This window comes from Pieris brassicae, unplaced genomic scaffold, assembly GCF_905147105.1.
Source record: "Pieris brassicae unplaced genomic scaffold, ilPieBrab1.1, whole genome shotgun sequence".
Lineage (NCBI taxonomy): Eukaryota > Metazoa > Arthropoda > Insecta > Lepidoptera > Pieridae > Pieris > Pieris brassicae.
Window position 1 is genome coordinate 40,001 of NW_025575874.1, and position 7,601 is coordinate 47,601.

At 44.8% G+C, this 7,601-nt stretch overlaps 2 non-coding genes across 2 annotated transcripts; both read right to left on the reverse strand.

The window, feature by feature from the left end:
• Window positions 1-646: 646 nt before the first annotated feature.
• On the reverse strand, window positions 647-803 carry LOC123719091. Its single transcript, XR_006755156.1, has one exon. It is a non-coding gene; the product is annotated as a 5.8S ribosomal RNA (ribosomal RNA).
• Window positions 804-1,154: 351 nt separating this feature from the next.
• Window positions 1,155-3,060, reverse strand: LOC123719084. The gene has a single exon (XR_006755150.1). It is a non-coding gene; the product is annotated as a small subunit ribosomal RNA (ribosomal RNA).
• Window positions 3,061-7,601: the final 4,541 nt, after the last annotated feature.

The window sequence follows — 7,601 nt, forward strand, 5'->3', positions numbered from 1 at the left end:
ATGTCGCGTTGCGCGAAATCAATCAATCGCACACCACCAAGCGGTTCTTCTGTTGTTGTTCGTTAACGACGGCATCGTTCCGTCCGTTTTAAGAACACACGTCACAATAATTTCGTACACACTACAATTGCACAAACACCGCACGCACACACTGGGCGCAACCGCTAGAGCAGCGGGCGCGCGCGTTTCGCTTCCTCTCGCGAGAGTAAGAGAAACTGAGCCGAACGCGACAACTTTCAACGACAGCGTCGAGACACGTCGACGCGCGCACCGGCGCCGACCGTCGCGCGATCGCCATGCGGGACCGGGACGATGCGAGCAAACACGCGCGACGCGTAAACGCGAACGTCGTTGTCGTCGTTGTCGTTGTCGTTGCGTAAAGACTCGACGCGCACCCGTGCCGCGGGAGACACGGTGCGGCGGGGAGAATTTATTTGTGCGACAAAAGTATCGTATAGACGTGGCTTAACACGGCCAATACGGATGACGAGTCGTAATCGAACATATATTCGAACGGATCGTTCGGCCGCTCGGCGGCCTAGCGAAACCGTCAATTGCACGCGCGACAGAGATGCGGCGCTACGACCGGAGTCGCAGCGATCGCCGCTCGTCACGCGAACAGTGTGGCTTTTTGTTTTTATGCAGCCGGCCCTCAGACAGGAGTGGTCCTGGATATTTCTCCACGGACCGCAATGTGCGTTCGAAATGTCGATGTTCAAATGTGTCCTGCAGTTCACACTATGACGCGCAGTTAACTGCGTTCTTCATCGACCCGCGAGCCAAGTGATCCACCGTTCAGGGTAATCGTTTTGTTTTTGTGTGTGTTTTTGTATGAGAAAATATAAAAGGTGCGAAAAAATTAAACAAAAAAATTTGAAAATAATACTTATCATTAACGTGTACGACAAATGAAAAGAAAGAAAATCTCTTTTATTTGCGTGGTTGTACACAAAAATTAAAATATTATTTCAAAGTATCAATAGGCGATAGCGAACGCTAATCAAAGCGTGTCGCAACGCACACGTCGCGAATCGACGAGAGAGAGTCAACCGTCTCGGATTCGATTTTGATTCGTATCATTCACGTGTTTTTTGTATTTTTTTCTTTTTTTGCGAGTCTTTGACAACAACAAAACAAAAAGAAAAAACCAACGTTAATGATCCTTCCGCAGGTTCCCCTACGGAAACCTTGTTACGACTTTTACTTCCTCTAAATGATCAAGTTTGGTCAACTTCCCAGCAACGCCGACGGCCGTGAGGCCACCGCGTGTCGGTCCGAAGACCTCACTAAATCATTCAATCGGTAGTAGCGACGGGCGGTGTGTACAAAGGGCAGGGACGTAATCAACGCGAGCTTATGACTCGCGCTTACTAGGAATTCCTCGTTTATGGGGGATAATTGCAAACCCCAATCCCCAGCACGAAGGAGTTTCAACGGGTTGCCCGGGCCTCTAGGCCAGGGAGAACATGTTGATTCCTTCAGTGTAGCGCGCGTGCGGCCCAGGACATCTAAGGGCATCACAGACCTGTTATTGCTCAATCTCGTGCGGCTCGAAGCCGCCGGTCCCTCTAAGAAGAATTTTAATACGTCGCCAGTGAGTTGCGCTCCCCGAGAGTCGCGCACACCTTGAATGACGACGCCTATTTAGCAGGCTAGAGTCTCGTTCGTTACCGGAATTAACCAGACAAATCGCTCCACCAACTAAGAACGGCCATGCACCACCACCCACCGAATCAAGAAAGAGCTGTTAATCTGTCAATCCTTCCGGTGTCCGGGCCTGGTGAGATTTCCCGTGTTGAGTCAAATTAAGCCGCAGGCTCCACTCCTGGTGGTGCCCTTCCGTCAATTCCTTTAAGTTTCAGCTTTGCAACCATACTCCCCCCGGAGTCCAAAATCTTTGGTTTCCCGGAAGCTGCCCGCCGAGCCATTGTAGTAACGTCGGCGGATCGCTAGATGACATATTTACGGTTAGAACTAGGGCGGTATCTAATCGCCTTCGAACCTCTAACTTTCGTTCTTGATTGATGAAAACACCTTTGGCAAATGCTTTCGCTGATGTTCGTCTTGCGACGATCCAAGAATTTCACCTCTAACGTCGCAATACGAATGCCCCCAGTTATCCCTATTAATCATTACCTCGGAGTTCTGAAAACCAACAAAATAGAACCGAGATCATATTCTATTATTCCATGCACGAAATATTCAAGCGGCATTTTGAGCCCGCTTTGAGCACTCTAATTTGTTCAAAGTAAAATTGTCGGCCCACCTCGACACTCACCGAAGAGCACCGCGATAGGATTTTGATATTGAACCGGCGTTTTACCGCCGGCTCACCGACGATATGCTCCGCAGACGTGTCAGTATCACCGCGGATGCGGTGCACCGACAGCGCGGCGCACAAATGCAACTACGAGCTTTTTAACCGCAACAATTTTAGTATACGCTATTGGAGCTGGAATTACCGCGGCTGCTGGCACCAGACTTGCCCTCCAATTGTTCCTCGTTAAAATATTTAAAGTGTACTCATTCCGATTACGAGGCCTCGTAAGAGTCCCGTATCGTTATTTTTCGTCACTACCTCCCCGTGCCGGGAGTGGGTAATTTGCGCGCCTGCTGCCTTCCTTGGATGTGGTAGCCGTTTCTCAGGCTCCCTCTCCGGAATCGAACCCTGATTCCCCGTTACCCGTGACAACCATGGTAGTCGCAGAAACTACCATCGAAAGTTGATAAGGCAGACATTTGAAAGATGCGTCGCCGGTACTGGACCGTGCGATCGGCAAAAGTTATCCAGATTCATCAAAATTAACGACTTCGGACGCATGGCCCTCCGCCGATTGGTTTTGATCTAATAAAAGCACTCATCCCATCACTGGTCAGAGTTCTGATTGCATGTATTAGCTCTAGAATTACCACAGTTATCCAAGTAACTGAGTAAGATCTAAGGAACCAAAACTGATATATTGAGCCATTCGCGGTATCGCCTTAATACGGCTTGCACTGAGACATGCATGGCTTAATCTTTGAGACAAGCATATAACTACTGGCAGGATCAACCAGGGAGCTGCTTACGCAAACGACACGCCTACACCGCGGTCACGCGGCTTCGGCGAGCCGCTGGCTCGGCGGCGTCGAGGGGCGCGCGCTTGCGCGCGCGCCTTCTCGACACGCGTGAACGTAACGCGTCGAATTTGCACGCGACGCGACGTTCGCGCTTCATATCGATAGACTAACTTTGACCGGTCTACGAGCGGCCGTCCCGTCACGATCTCGCAACGAGGTGATGTACAACGATGCTCGACCACTGTGAGGGACATAAAACTGCAACGAACACGACCCCGCGGGCGGGAATCGATGTTGTGACAATTTGAAAATTGAACATTCATCTAAACGCAACTTCTCAATTTTTATTCAATACGTTATTGTAAACATATTAAAACTCGGCTGGCAATTACATGCGCACACACACGCATGATTCGCACTAGATACGATCAACGCCCGGAGCTTGAGGGATAAATTCCAACACGACGCTGCGCACACCGTTTCGACGATGGGCGCGTGTGCGTCCTCTTTTATACATTCTTTCCATATACGGTCGCCGTGGCGACCGCGCACGTGTCGAACACGCTAGGCGCCCTGCGTTGAGGTGTGCCTAGAAGCGTATTCTTTTAACATCACAGATAACACCGGGGGAGACGGTCCCAAATCTTGGTCGATTGGTAACATCACCATACGGTCTGCGAACGCGGTGCTATAATATAATTTTATATTATATTATATAAAATATGAGGAGGAGTAGTATGTATATTCTTTGTTATTTTGTGTTGACACAAGAGAGATATATAAAATGTACTATACACCACACACACAGAGAGAGAGAGAGCTGGGAAAGATCTCGGCGGTCTCGCATTCGAAATACGAATTTGATATAATTTCCTCCGAAAATCCATACCCATATCTATATCATCCATGCGCGAATATATGTATATAATATTCTCACACTTCGCACAAACACAAAAACAAGAACACATTCTCTCTCGTCCGTCGTTCGTGTCTATTTGAGACGAACGACGCGCGGCAACGAGAACGAGTCGACGCTGTGCGCACGACTGTTTCGCTCCACATCTATACCGAGAGCAATAGTCCGCGTCGGCATTGGAGCGGACGTCGAATGTTTCTCGTAGAGCGAGCGAGAGAGAGACGATTTTTCATTTTATTATGTATGTGTATTGGCGTGCAGTAGTAGCACGTAGTAGTACTAGTAGTAGTAGTAGTAGTAGTAAAAAAATATTATTATTTATTTTATTGACTGATATGATTTTGTTTGTTTTCTTTTTTTTGCATAGACATTTGTATTGATAGATATGTTTCTCGTTGAAGCTCGCAGCACACGCTCAGAGAAATGGCAATGTGGGTTTATTTGAAGAAAAGAAAAAACAAAAAAAACAATTATATTTATTAATAATATGTATGTATGTATGTATGTATGTATGTATGTATGTATGTATGTATAATAATGAATTATAATAATTATTCCGATGCAACGTCAGAGGAAAATGTTTCTCGTACAGGTGCGGCGCGCGACGGCCGGCCGCTCGACAGTTTCGCGCCGAATGTTTCTCGTTGAAGCTCGCAGCACACGCTCAGAGAAATGGCAATGTGGGTTTATTTGAAGAAAAGAAAAAACAATTATATTTATTAATAATATGTATGTATGTATGTATGTATGTATGTATAATAATGAATTATAATAATTATTCCGATGCAACGTCAGAGGAAAATGTTTCTCGTACAGGTGCGGCGCGCGACGGCCGGCCGCTCGACAGTTTCGCGCCGAATGTTTCTCGTTGAAGCTCGCAGCACACGCTCAGAGAAATGGCAATGTGGGTTTATTTGAAGAAAAGAAAAAACAAAAAAAACAATTATATTTATTAATAATATGTATGTATGTATGTATGTATGTATGTATGTATGTATGTATGTATAATAATGAATTATAATAATTATTCCGATGCAACGTCAGAGGAAAATGTTTCTCGTACAGGTGCGGCGCGCGACGGCCGGCCGCTCGACAGTTTCGCGCCGAATGTTTCTCGTTGAAGCTCGCAGCACACGCTCAGAGAAATGGCAATGTGGGTTTATTTGAAGAAAAGAAAAAACAATTATATTTATTAATAATATGTATGTATGTATGTATGTATGTATGTATAATAATGAATTATAATAATTATTCCGATGCAACGTCAGAGGAAAATGTTTCTCGTACAGGTGCGGCGCGCGACGGCCGGCCGCTCGACAGTTTCGCGCCGAATGTTTCTCGTTGAAGCTCGCAGCACACGCTCAGAGAAATGGCAATGTGGGTTTATTTGAAGAAAAAAAAAAAAAAAAAAAAACAATTAATTTATTAATAATATGTATGTATGTATGTATGTATGTATGTATGTATGTATGTATGTATGTATGTATGTATGTATGTATAATAATGAATTATAATAATTATTCCGATACAATGTCAGAGGAAAATGTTTCTCGTACAAGATCGCCACGCGACGCGACAAGATGCCGTTCAACGGCACGATATCTACAACTCTGTCGATAGATATGTAGATAGTATCTACTCTGTCAAGTATATGTGTGTAACGTGTGGTGGTGTGTGGTGTGGGGTTTTGTTAGCGATAGCGATACGTTTCTAGTTAAAATTGAATATTTAAAAATAAAAACTCTTCTGGTAAGAAAAACTATTTATGGTTTATTATGGTGTGTCTAGTGCAACAACATCAACATTGTCATAATCATAATAATATAATTATTATTAGGGCTATAGGTTAACCTTCCAAATAGGGACCGTCGATTTAAATGTCGATATTTTTAATTATTCTAGATAGTACTCACTAAAAGAAACTTAAGTGCTTGCTTACTTACTTACTTACTTAGTTGATTGAGTTTTTTTTTTTTTTTTTTAAACTTTTTCATACAAATTGATATATAAGACATATATGGCCGTTACCGACCGCCGACCAAAATCTATTTCATAAAACCGACATAAAATTGATGTCAAACGTCAATCACTTTGAGTTGACTAAGTGTAAGGGTTCAGATTATTTTGAAAGTATCGATCATTTGCGATGCATACGAGAAAAAGATCATTCATTTCATTGTTTGTAAGTTGTAAATTTTGTGTATTATATTGTAATTCTTGAGTGAGAATTGAGTGTTTACTTACTTACTTACTTACTTACTTATTGAATATCCAAAAAGTACCCAAAACCGAATCAGAGCGCCCCACTATCCACGCGGTCTTGTCTGCCCTACCCCTAGAGTGTATATAAAAGCTCGGAGGCGCGCAGGGAGAGCAGCCCTCACCCGCCGTACCCAAAGCGCGGGCATCATGCAAGCCGTAGCGGCTGAGGCTGGTCGCCGAAGGCGACCAAAAAAGCCGAGGCTGCGTAGGCTTGAATAAAATGCCCTGCGCTTTTGGTACGCAAGGGTGGAGGGGCTGCATTTCCCGTAGCGTCGGAGCAGTACAAAAACCAATTATCATCAATATAGCGCGCGTGTAGGTTAGGTTAGGTTTAGGTTTGTATATTAATATTTTTTATTTTTTTATTTTTAATATGATGCAAAATGAATTTTTATCATTTTGTATGTGTGTATGTATATATGTATTTATGTATGTATTTTTTATATATTTATTGTGCGTTGCGTGTTTTACAATACAAAATAGAAAATGTTTCTCGTACAAGAGCGACGCGCGACCGACCGGCCGGTCGGCAGCTTCGCGCCGAATGTTTCTCGTACAAGATCGCCACGCGACGCGACAAGATGCCGCTCAACGGCACGATATCTACAACTCTGTCAATTATATGTGTGTTGTAACTAGCGGGGTTTTGTTAGCGACAGCGATACGTTTCTAGTTAAAATTGAATATTTAAAAATAAAAACTCTCCTGTTAATCAAAACTATGTATCGTTTTGTTTTGTTTAATAGAGTTTACAAAAATATAATATTTTTTATATTATATAATTGATTATTGATTGATTGTTTGTTTGTTGTGTTATACTTCGTGTCGTCGTCTCTCATCGGTTGGACACACACACGATGTTGATAATTAAAAATAATCAAACACCACCGCGGCCGCCAACAAAGAGACGACGGGACGACACACGCCCCGCCGCCTCACAAGAGCGAACAAACAACGCGTAATAACCACCGATCTCGTCCTCGGACGAATCACCTGGCGTAGGGCTGAGTCTCAACAGATCGCAGCACGACGCTGCTCTACCGAGCACAACACCCCGCCAGGAACGTAAGTCGTCTACAGACTATTCCGAGCCCCGACATCGAACTGAGTTGTATTCGAAACTTCGACGCCGTAGTGCACGTGTTAAGACCGCTCGCACCGATCGTCGCGTTCCAAATGGGCTCCGACGTCGCGCGTCACGAGTGACGCGCGACTAGTAAAATCACATTGTTTAGAGCCTCCCGACACTCGGGGCTCCACAGTGAGAATATCCTTGCCGGATTCGGCTAGGCTGGCTTCGGCCTTAGAGGCGTTCAGGCATAATCCCGCGGATGGTAGCTTCGCACCACCGGCCGCTCGGCAA